This window comes from Protopterus annectens, chromosome 4.part0 (genome assembly GCF_019279795.1).
Source record: "Protopterus annectens isolate FY-2018-M chromosome 4.part0, PAN1.0, whole genome shotgun sequence".
NCBI lineage: Eukaryota > Metazoa > Chordata > Ceratodontiformes > Protopteridae > Protopterus > Protopterus annectens.
In genome coordinates, this window is record NC_056733.1 from 1,953,489,760 (window position 1) to 1,953,502,257 (window position 12,498).

Genomic DNA, 12,498 nt, shown 5'->3' on the forward strand with positions numbered 1-12,498 from the left:
ACTGCCAAATCATTAAACTTGAGTCTGATTTCCACGAGTCTATCTCTAATTCTTCTGAAAAACTCTCACTGCCTTTGGAGCCTGTCCCTCACCACAGTACCATGCAATTTCTTATCTATCCTCCCCTGGATTTACTGTGTTGCCCTTCTACCCACTCTTCTTCTTCACATCATGTAATTCAGTTCCAAGATGTGTCTTTTCAGTAAACCTATATTCAGATAAATGATCTTTAGTTCATGGTTGATGGGGTCACTGGTTTCACATCCAGCTTTTACTCATACAGAACATACCCAGGTAACCCAGCGTGGGCAGCTGGACACTGGCTGGACAATTAATAGCTTATTGGTCCAGGACTGCTGGACTTCATGGCAGGTAAACACTGTGCCAACAAAGACACATAGACTGCTCCCATTATCATAGGTCTCTAATGTAGGTCAGAACTGGACATGTCCTCAGTCCATTTATCAGCAGCAAATATCTATGCCCATTTTTATTGACATTAGTCAACTAAACCAAATTGCCTAGAGTCAATTATTGTTTTACTTTAGATTGTCTAGATCTGACATAGTGCTCAGTGTATGATCTAGAATGTGCTACCAAGGGGATATTGTGCACCACAGTGGATGGCCAAAGTAGTTGGTCTATACAACTTTTGCCGTGATAGAAACACATGGCATCCATTCAGTTCTGGATGCTGTGTCTTGGGGTATATCAAGCTTGAGGTAGAAACACCTAGCATGTTTTGGGAGGTGGGAGGAGCCACGAGAGGCATAAGGAGGACAAGCAAACTTCATCCATGAATTGGCTGGAGGCCAGGATTTCACCCTATGCCTCATTACTATGTTACGTTTTCAGCACACACACACACACACACACACACACACACACACACACACACACACTATATGGGTCTGTTCCAGAAGATGGAAATACCACATCACTAACTTTCACAATCCCGAGATGAGAAGGCTGACAACATCAGAAAACCAATGCCCTGGAACACTTGGTCATTTTGTTTGGCTAGATCATATGGAATGACTTTAGGCTCAAGTTTAATACTACCATTGGCATGTCAGTTCATTTTGTCTTCCAGGCATTAAGTGTGAAGGGTTTTCTTCAAGTGGTACTTTCTGTGTGGAATAGCTTGATATATCATGTGAACTCCATAGGGAATGCAACTTGTCTTAGCATCTTTTAAGTAGTTTGCCCTACTCTCTCAGCATTGCCATTTAAGTACAGATAGTAAGGACTTAATGTAGTACAGGTGAAATCATAGTAACAAGTTGTTGATACCGTGCACCACTTGCCATAATGAGCTCAACAGGCAGATCACATCTGCTTAAAATTGTTTGAACTCTGCCTATTATTTGTTAGCAAGTCATAGTTGGCATATGGATTACTTCAGTGCCCATGTCCCAACAAGTCAGCACCCTATGGACAGTGGAATAGGGTGCTGAATTGTTGGAACATGTGCTAAATTCTTGGCTAGGCTTGTAAGGGCCTCAGGGCCAATAGCCTAGTAATTTCCTATGATACTATGTGCCTATAAAATTAGTAAAAGGAAAAAGCCCAGATATAATGTGCAAGCCAATAAAATGAAATAAAAACAAACTAGACAGAACCACCAATGTTTTTAGTGCTTCAAAATCCAAAATATTATGCAAAAGCCATGTTATATTAAATTAATGTTGTTCATAGAAAATTTAATAAAAAATTAATCCTGCAAACATCACTTATTAAGAATATATTTAATATTCAGGAGCCTGTTCAAATTTGCAAACTCTCCAATATTTAATTTGATGTGCCAGCATGGCTCTGTACTATTAAGTTTCTTATTAATGTCACCACTTTGGAAATCCAAATTATTATGCGTCTTCTCAGTAATGCAAAACTCAGATTATTTAAACTGTTTGCAATCTTGATAGTACCTAAATACCACATTACTAACACTGTTACTTTTGAGGGATAACACATTTTTATAAATTATGTCTAAAAACTTCCTGTTTCTACATTATAAAAGCAATGAAATGAACAGCATTTTGCTAAATCAACCAGATTTCCTTACATGTAACACACAAACACAACTCTTGTTATTGAATACTAAAGTTTGCCCTGCATTTCCTTCCTTCTTATTATCAAATGTCTGAGTTTATTGCTCCCCCAAATAATTTTTCCAATTACTGAAAACTATTCTCTTAATTTCCCGGAAATCTACATAATGAGATATTCATCGTGTTTCACTGTTGCAGTCATTACACTTGAGTTATCCTGCTGGCAGGCTACCCGCAGTTGGCCTGAATTCCAAAGTCCTGGTCTGGCGTTGGTTGCTGTCACCTCTTCCCTGACGTCAATGCGCCAGGGGTATAAAAGATGCAGCCAATGCCATTTTCTTCAGTCTTTCTTGCTGCGCAGTGCCCGAAGCAAAAGCAGTTCACAAGTGCCGGTCGGCCGACTCCTGTGATTTTCAAAACCAAATTTCAGATCCAAAGTCTTCATTAAAGCTAAGTACCCTGTTGAGGGAACTTTTTTCTTGCTCCAGACTGATGTCAGAAAAAGTTAACAATTGTATTTCTTGTGGGAAGCAAATACCTCATAAGGATTTTCATTCTTACTGTATTCCTTGCCTAGGCCCTGAAAACGACATTGCTAGCTGTTGGTTTTGTGCTAGATTTAACCAATGCTCTATTAAGCGTCTGGCGTTGGCTGCATCTTTTATACCCCTGGTGCACCAATGTCAGGGAAGAGGTGACAGCAACTGATGCCGGACCAGGACTTTGGAATTCAGGCCGACTGCAGGTAGCCTGCCAGCAGGATAACCTGCCAACTGCGGGTAGCCTGCTAGCAGGATAACCCAAGTGTAATGACTGCAACAGTGAATACACTCGAACATCTACATTTATGGTAAGTACACAACTGTACTTTAAAATTAATGCCAAGTGCATATCATACCATTTAGTTTCCAATGCTTGGACTTAATAACATTTGCCTGTTTCAATATTGGAATAAAATCACTATTCCATTTGACAGAAACTTCCTCACTTATTTTGTGTACTAACTCAAAAGGATAATTCCCTTATGAAAATAATTTCATCAAAACTTTCTTTTCTTCTTCAAACTGTGAATCTTCAGTTATTATCCTGCTAAGTCTCTTCTTCTTTCAGCTGCTCCTGCTAGGGATTGCCACAGCAGAGAAGCATTCTGGAGAACAAGTGGCAGAAGAGTATTCACAATGTCAGGTTGCCAGCCTGGCATCCAACCTTTCTCAGAAGGCACATACATGCACACACTCACACCTAGGGAAAAACATTGTTTGCTCACATTGCTAACGCACCCAAGACTGAGCAATGTTTCTGTGAGGGAGGGGTAGAATGGGTAGGTCATACAGTAACCCCCTGGACAGAAGTAAAGTTAGGGCAAGCTTCAGGGATTCCCTTAGAATACACTACCAGCCTCAGCTATACTAGACTTAGTATGAGGGGCAAGGAGAGATAGCTGGCAAACCCTGCAAGGATGGAGGCACAGGAGTGCTAGACCACTACCAATGAAGTAAGGGGGGAAGAAAAACAAGCAGCCAAAAAAAATGATTTTAACAATAATTGTCTTCACGTGCAAGAGATGACAGCTCTTAAAATGCCAAGAGCTGACAAAAGGCACTTTTTCTATGGAATCTTAAAGCAAGACTGTAACTATTTTACTACATAACGATTATTGCATCTAATGACTTTGTTGGCATTAGCTACTAGTGTAAATTTCAGAAAATATATGGCTAATTTCAGGGTGTCAGTGAATCTACTAAATTCCTTTTTAGTACCATGCCAAAGGAAAAAAAAAAGCCCATCAATATATCGTGAATAAGAAAACACTTTGTCAAACTTAGCCATTTGATTTAGCCATTCAGCTAAAATTGGATTTGAATATGCAGGGGCCATTGCTGCCCCATTGTAACACCATCAATTTGATAAAATCACCTTGTGCTGAACTCAAGAAAAAAAGTCCAAAGCTTTTTCTAATAAAGAGCAAATAAAGTTCAGTTTTTGGTAAAAAAAAAAGTGCATCTCTCTTAAACAATATCTCACTATCTTCACTCCTAACACAACAAGAATGAAAGTGCATAACAATGCAATGCCAATGGAGATTAGGAAAATGTTGTGAAATATAACACTGATTACATCTTTTTTTACATACTTTAGACAGAAAATGCCATGATTCACATACAAATGGAATTCAATTTTAAAATTGTTGTAACATTCTGTCTGCATATTGTGCTGATGGTTCAGTTTTACAGCCACTTGCAACTACTGTAGATCTTCTTGTCTTTGTGTATAGTAGGTATAAAAATATATCATAATTTTGAATACTTTGCATACAAAAATTCATAGGTCTGCATTTTACGTTCACCGCTGGCTAATGAGGTCCAATAAAATAGCCAAATCTCTTACATGCATTATTTTCCTCCTGTTCCGACACCTCTTTGTAGGAATTTTCATCCTTTAATAAAGTAAACATTTGCCCATTATACATGTCTGCTGTCATAATGACAATCTCATTCCTCTTGTCCACTTTCATACATCAAGTTACTGACATATTTCTAAGTTCTGACAGAACCTTCTTTTCTCCAGTACTAAAGTTAAAGAACTTTTAACTGCTAGTCATTTTATGTCTCTAATGTTGTACTCAAAGATGTTTTAAAATGTCTGAGGCATGTTAATTAAGGGTGGCTTAATTGTGCACTTGTTCTTTATTTCACCAAAGCTTCCACCCATAATACTGCCCCCGAATAGGAATGTTAGTTTAAGCTTATGAGTAAAAAACTTTAAGTCAATAACAGTCTTGATAATACATGCTTTGAATATGGCCCAAAAGATACCCCTTTTTCCAAATATTAATTTTCTCCTTTGAAAAATCTACATTACTAAAATTAAAAAGCCAGAAAATATTGTGATTTATCACTGCAAGTATCAGGTCATCTTTGGGTTGATGCTTCCCATAATGAACTTCTTCACTTCTGCATGTCAGTATCACAGTAAATGTTCTGCTGCATTTCTATTAGTGAATTGCTGCACTGAAATTTCTGACATAAATTCTCCCCTGTCAGTGGACCTGATGGAAAACTAAATTATATCTGAGTCTTTCAGAGCTGCACATTAATGTAACATTGCCTCACAGTAAGAAGTTGTCCGGTTTGATTCTCAGCTAGATCGTCTTCTGCTTGGAGACATGCATGAATGGGCATTCCTTCGTTGAAGGTTGTACATCAGGGCTGGTAACTCGGTATGTAAAAATCAACTACCAATCATTAGCGGACCGGAGTTCGGCTGTGGCGACCACTAACCAGGAAAAGCCAAAAGACACAACAACAACAGTCTTTTGGCATAACATTTTTGACTTTGTCTTTTTCAGGGTGGGATTTAATAAAGTCTACATGGTCTTTTTTACCATGTAGGCATCATGCCATACTGTTTACATGAAAGTAACTGGGTTTGTAATCCAGTAAGCACTGCTGGGTGGTGCGCATGCATGCACCAACATGGGAAGTTCCGTGGCATGCAAATTATAAAGAGGTAAATCTCATGCAAATGAGGCAAGTATTTTGATCCAGCAAGCAGATAGGCAACCCTGCTGAGCCTGTGTCAGTGTCTGTAGTGTACACTGAAAGATTCTGTGTACAGGAATGTAGACAGCCAAAAGGGGCTGTAAAAATGTAGATAGAGGGACAGAAAATGCATACCACAGACAGGAATGAACAAAACTATCCTCTGTGTGTCACAAAAGTCATAGAAAAATATGTTAATATAATTTTTTTTTAATAATCTGGACATGTTTGTGCAGTGCACTACAGTGCACACACATGCATTATATAAAATAAATAAACAAATACATAAAAGTGGAAAAAAATTAAAATTATGACACAGAAATGTATTATTGGACCCTGCAAGGGGCATGTACAATGGTGCATTGGTGCTATTGCTAACGTGGTAGGGCTTGGACGTGTGTAGTTTCCAGGTTGTGAGCATGGATTCCTATGCAAATGTGGTGGAGTTACTGAATAGCAAAATAGGGTACTCGTGTCCACATATTCTATCTGTGTAGATAGAGAACCATGTTCCTGTCCACATAGGAGGTAGCTGACATCAGGAGAGGGTGTGTCAAAGACCTGCTAAACTGATTGCAGCTTAGCTGTGCCTATTTGCATGGCATGCTGCTGTGCTGAGCGTGGAAAGTTTGGGGGGAGTGTCCACTGACTTCTAAGCTATGTTTACCTACGAGGTGCATGTTTACACATGTTTGCATGGTGCACCACTGTGCTGAGCCTGGAAGGTTTGAGGGGGTGTGGCCAGTGATAGCTAAGCTTTGTTTACTTACGTACCACGTGTTTGCACAGCATGCTACATAGCTGAGAGTATCTAAAAAGTAATGCTGTATTAATTAGTTGTTACCCTTATTTAACTTAAACTAGGGCCAGTAAACAGTGTTCATGATATACTAGGCAAGTGGAATGCATCATAAGTAGTCAATCAGACAGTCAACACCTACAGTAGAGGACTATCAAGTACGCATGCACCCTACACTCTGATTTTTCAACTATATTCTGCACCAACAGAGTACAGACTTTAGACTTTTATGTGAAAGAATGTTAGGGGCTTCTGCAGGTCTGCTACATCTGTATGTCCTAGATGCTGAAGTCAATGCTGCTGCTGGTGCTGCTGACAATAGGCCTAGGCAGACATTGAGAAGAGTGTCCAGGCCCAGGGAAACCTTCCAGGAGCTACATGAGATTGTAGAGTGCTACATGGTGGACAGGGACATGCAACAAGAACTCACTGAGTTCTGCCGCCCTCAACTCATACCCAGAGCAAACAGGGGAGACCCCATCCCAGTGGAAAAAAATGTATATGTAGCCCTTAGGATAATAGCCACAGGTACCTTCCAAAGACCAACTGGGGACATGATGGGGTTCTCACAGGCATCAGCATTCAGGGTACTCCACCAGCTCCTGAATGCCATGCTACTACATGCCAGTGAGCACATCCTGAGTTACTGGGTGCCATAGAGTGCATTCATGTGCACATCAAGGCACCACCTGGTGAGCAGGGTATTATCTATGTCAACCTCAAGGGGTACCACTCCATCAACTGCCAGGCTGTGTGCAATGCCCAGGGCATTATCTTGAATGTGTGTGCTGGCAGCCTTGGTAGTCATCACGACTCCTATGCCTGGCACACATTAGAGCTGTACCAGATGTTTGCTAGAGGGAAATCCCACATGGCCATTTAGTGGGGGATGCTGGCTATACCCTGGAACCACAGATGATGACACCCATCAGAAATGCACACACACCCACGGAAGAACACCACAATGAGGCACACACACAAACAGGAACATCATAGAGTGTGCATTTGGCTGCTGAAGTCACTGTTCCACTGTCTCGATATAGCTGGTGGAGCCTTGCAGTATTCTCCAGCCACATGTGCACAGATATTCACAGTATGCGCTATGCTGCACAATATGATCCTGTGGAAATATCTGCAGCAGGATCAGCAAATGGAAGGGATACACAGCCCCCCATTAGTGCCTAGGCACCACACCCACACTCACAAGAGGACTTGGAGGAGGAGCCCCTGATGATGTCCCTGTAGGCAGATGTAGGCATGCCCAGTAGCCCTGGCATTGACTAAGAGACAGCACATAGCACATTCACTAACAACATAGGGCCCTAGGGACTGAATCCTTACTCCTACACACATACATATAGCAAATATGTTGATGCCAGGCAATCTACACAACTTGTACCTATCCATGTATTGGTTGTATACTGCTTGCATCACACAGTCAGCCATGAACTACAGGTCTCTCAACTGCTGCATTCACAAGGTAGGTCTTCATGCTACACACTAATTGTAACGATTACTATAATATAGCATATGTATGGATGTGCTGCTGTTATACAAGGACATATAGTGAGCTAATTAGAGAGATCTAGCATCCACATGGGACCACATGGGACTACAGATATGCAGTCCAATAGTATGTGTTCCTTAATAGTCACTAGGCCTCATGGTTGGAATATTCACTACATCAGTCAAAAGAGATGTTAAACAGTGGGCTCACATGATATCCCAGCAAATCATGTGCCATTGTTCCCTCACCCCCAACAAAACAATGTACCCATATAACTGATTTAACAGAAAAACACCTATGGTATATCAGTGGACCAGGCAAGCTCAAGGCTGTAACATAGATATTGTTCACACCACTGTATGTCTCTCCTCATGCAGGATAACAATGTACATATTTATGCTGTTGATCATGTGATGAATGCCTCTTCTCTGTCTGGTGACCTGAGTGGCTCAGTGGACTAGGGAAGCTGGCATCTGTGATGGTGTTGATGGTTCTAATCTGGAATTACTCACATCTTTTGCATGTGAGGTAGTACTATGTTGGTGTTTTCATAGACTGCCATACCTCTTAGTGCAACCAGCAAAAGGCACCAATAGGAGGAATACACCACAAAACTGGGTTAAAAGGCATTCATGTATAAAAAAACTAAGTGCACTCTTAGAGCAAGAAATCTGGACAAAGCCACTAAGATTGGGGGGACAAAGATCCAAACATAGGGACAGATTTCAGATATTGTCCCCATAAACCTAGAAAGTCACTGGAAGCAAAGGTGTTGCATTATTACATATGTTCTAAAGGATATAACATCTGTAACACAAATGTTTGTCTGTAAGTAGTATAAAGTAGTGATGTCAATATTCAATAATCCACCAGAAGACCACAAATGTATGAGGAACAGACCAAACATATGAAGCAAAACTCTGGACATTCTGTGGAAATCAGGACAGTTGAGAGGTATGCAGACTGTCAGTTTGTTGGTAGTGTAACATTACTGACTGCAGTCACAGATTAAGTACAGCACACAGCTGGGGAATGCTGTGAACAGTTTGAGTGAAGTGCAGTACTGCAAAAACAGGAGCCGATGTTAATGTCAGTAACATACAAAATTCTGGACTGGAGTACAGGTAGGTGTGGACAGGAGTCACGTTATTATTACTGACAGTCCCACTGGTCATGCCCATACACTTAGCTAAAATGAGTGCAATCCTGTTGCCCTATCAACAAAATGACCTATTCTGTATAAATGTCTATGCATACAGATATATGTATACATATTTGTCTGTCACTATCTCTCTCTCACAAACATAGTATATCTATCACTATATAGTGTCAAATAGATATGCACTGATGTATATAGCTATATATATTAAAATTATACCAACACCCCCACACATATCATCAGAACATGTACACATATCATACACACATGCAGTTGCTGTTATATATATACATCCTTGCTATATACAGAAATATGTGTGTGGATGTCTGTATTGACTGACATATCCTAATAATGGTGAGTAAATCTTCACTATCACACAGCCATACTGTTTCTCAAAGGATGGAATCTAAGAATACAACAGTACAAATTCCACTTACCCACAGACCCCTGTGCCTTCTGGATATAACCACGTAGACAGACACAGGTAATCAGGTGCTGTAATGTATAATGTTGTCAAAGCATATATGGACATGGCAACTTGTCCCTGCCCACAGGTATGCCTATGTAACTGCAAGAAGCCACATATGGCCATACTGGTAACTGTACACACATAGCCAGGATAATTACAGTTATCCCACTGCTAGGATACTAGATGTAGATAACAGTATGAAACAATATCACAATGCTGGCCACAGATGCTGGTCAACATAGGCCTAGTTTGTGTAATGCACAAGTACTGTGCCTGCAATCACACTTATAGCCAATTTAATGTGTGGCACATACAATAAGTACTGTGATCCATAGTGTATAGCATTAGAAAGTCAAAGGTTCTAATCTCACTCCAGCCCACCTGGTGTGTTACTGTGTCAGTGTGTGTGTGTATCCTCTTGCAAATGAACAGACATGCCCTCATGGGCTAACCACCTGCAACAGTTATGCAAGTTTTGGCCCTGTAACTTGTTCCTAGCTTCCACACTGCCCTCTTCTACAAGGCCTGATAAGTTCAGCCACCTTAAGAGTTCCAGTTGACAGTTTAATATCAGATATAAGCCATAGCACATGCTAAAATACTGTGATCTATACTGTATAACACTAGATAAATCTAATCTCACTCCAGCCCACTTGGTGAGTGACTGTGTCATGTGTGTGCATGTAACCTCCTGCAAATGAACAGACATGCCCTCATGGGCTATCCACCTGCAATGGTTATGCACTTTTTGGCCCTGTAACTTGCTTCTGACTTCCACACTGCCCTCTTCTACAAGGTCTGATGATGTCAGCCACTTAAGACTACCAGCTGACAGCATAATATCAGATGTAAACAGTGGTACAGGTGATAAGTACCATGATCTGTAGTCTATAAGACTAGATAGGTAGGGCTTCTAGTCTCACTCAACTCACTTGGTGCATATATCCATATGGCATAACCTTGGCAGACTAGACATATGTAGCATTTTGCAGTGTTTCATTTGTAGCGGGTATTGTGGCCCCCCAAAGGACTGACCACAACAACGCCTTGCATGTCTCATCAGTCATAATATGTCTTAAAATGATAGTACTAGCAGACATGAGGTGTTTTGCATGCACCACATACTGTAATCTGTAGAATGTACCATTACATAGGTATGTGTGCACAAATACATACAGCCAACCTGCACTATATGTGTGCCTTGGCATGTCCTGTACACACTGATTGGAAGTTGTGCTATCCTCAATGTTGCCATGTGTTTGTGTGAGCCTGTTTGAGCATTTTATAACATGTTATGGAACCATGGGACATATGAATTGAACACAGAGAGTACTGTAGCCTTTGACTGTCAGGGTTCGGAAAAATGTGGATACATGGTAGAGTTGACAGTTCAGCATCTCTGGCCACAAACATGGGAACTGGCTCTGCCAGGAGTTGCACTGGCACCTCCATGCCCAAGTTCAGAAGTGGTGCTAGTACCTGATGGTGAATAATGTCTGCTTGGACCATGTCTCCCACTGGACCACCCAGGACCATGAGTCCATGGCCTGCTCAGTAATGGTATAGATGGCACACTCCCCTATGTAGTGCTGGATGCACTGTCCTATTGGAATGTGAGTGTGCATGGCCACGTGGACTGTGGATTGTGTTGCTGACCTACATCCATGAGTCTGACTCTCAACTCCAACCACACATTCCAGCACAGACAATGTGTGGTCCAAGACAAACAATGTCTCAGCCCATCTTCTGTACACTTCATCAGTCAAATGCTCCAGGGCTGTCCCCAATGTGGTGGAGGCTGTCACGGATGTCAGACTGTGCAGCATACATAACCCTAAGCATACGCCTAGTGTTCCATTCAGAACATGCCTGTGCCCCCATGATGGCCCAAAACATGCACCAGGTGACCTGTGATGTGACACCTGCAACAGGTTGTGAACAGACAGCAGGCCTCCTACAAGCACCCCTGTCAATCCCACTATGTGGGACCATGCCAGGTCTCTGTCTATGGCCAGTGTCTACACTGACTGGAGCCATAGTTGCAACTCTTTAATGATCAATGTCTCCACCCTTTGACTGTCAAATATCTGTTACCTTCAGGAATGAGGTATGTGTGGGCATACAGACTTTGTGCGGTGACAGTGGGGGCAAAAGATTGATGTCTACCTCTGGGACAGATTCAGTCTGCAACACCCCCACATATGCCTCACTGTGGCCACCATCATCATCAGTGTCTAAAGAGACAATAACATCAGGTTGTGTAGGGGACAGACTCCAGACCTCATGGTCACCTGCAATAAGAATGAAAAAAGCAGTACATTAATACCTGCACTACTGTGCACAAAAAGCATTCGAGACTCATAACAATGAAGACCGATGACTGGATTAGTGGTCAAACAACTTCCTTCCCCACGTTTGTCCATGAAGCACTACCTCTGAACATAATTAAAATTCAACTCAGGGACTTTATAACCACCACTTGAAGTAAGTCAAGTCAAACATAACCAGTAATATTTTCCTTTTACTTACTGATTATGACACTATAATTGAAAAAAAACATAAAAAAAACAGTACAATCTCTTCAAAATTATATGGAAATACACATCTCACTGCCTACTGTATTTGCCTTCAACTTGTATTTTAAAAGGCATTTTAGATTCCTTGTCTCGTTTAAACCAGGGGTCTTATCTGCTCTTACCTGTAACTGCCAAAGTGTATCTGTTTGTTGAACTACACTCCTCCAACTACCCCCTCTTGAAACCTTAGGTACCTCTTCCAGACCGGCATTTAAAAACATCCTACTCTGTTTACACACATAATTATGTGTACATAGGGTATTATTCTGGTCCATAACCATACAGGGCTATAATTGTTCTTTAACAAAACAAGTGTCATACTTACCAGGGGCAGAACCACAGCCTTAGACAATACCTGACAGACCTGTGAAAAGATAAGGGTGGGGTAATGTCAG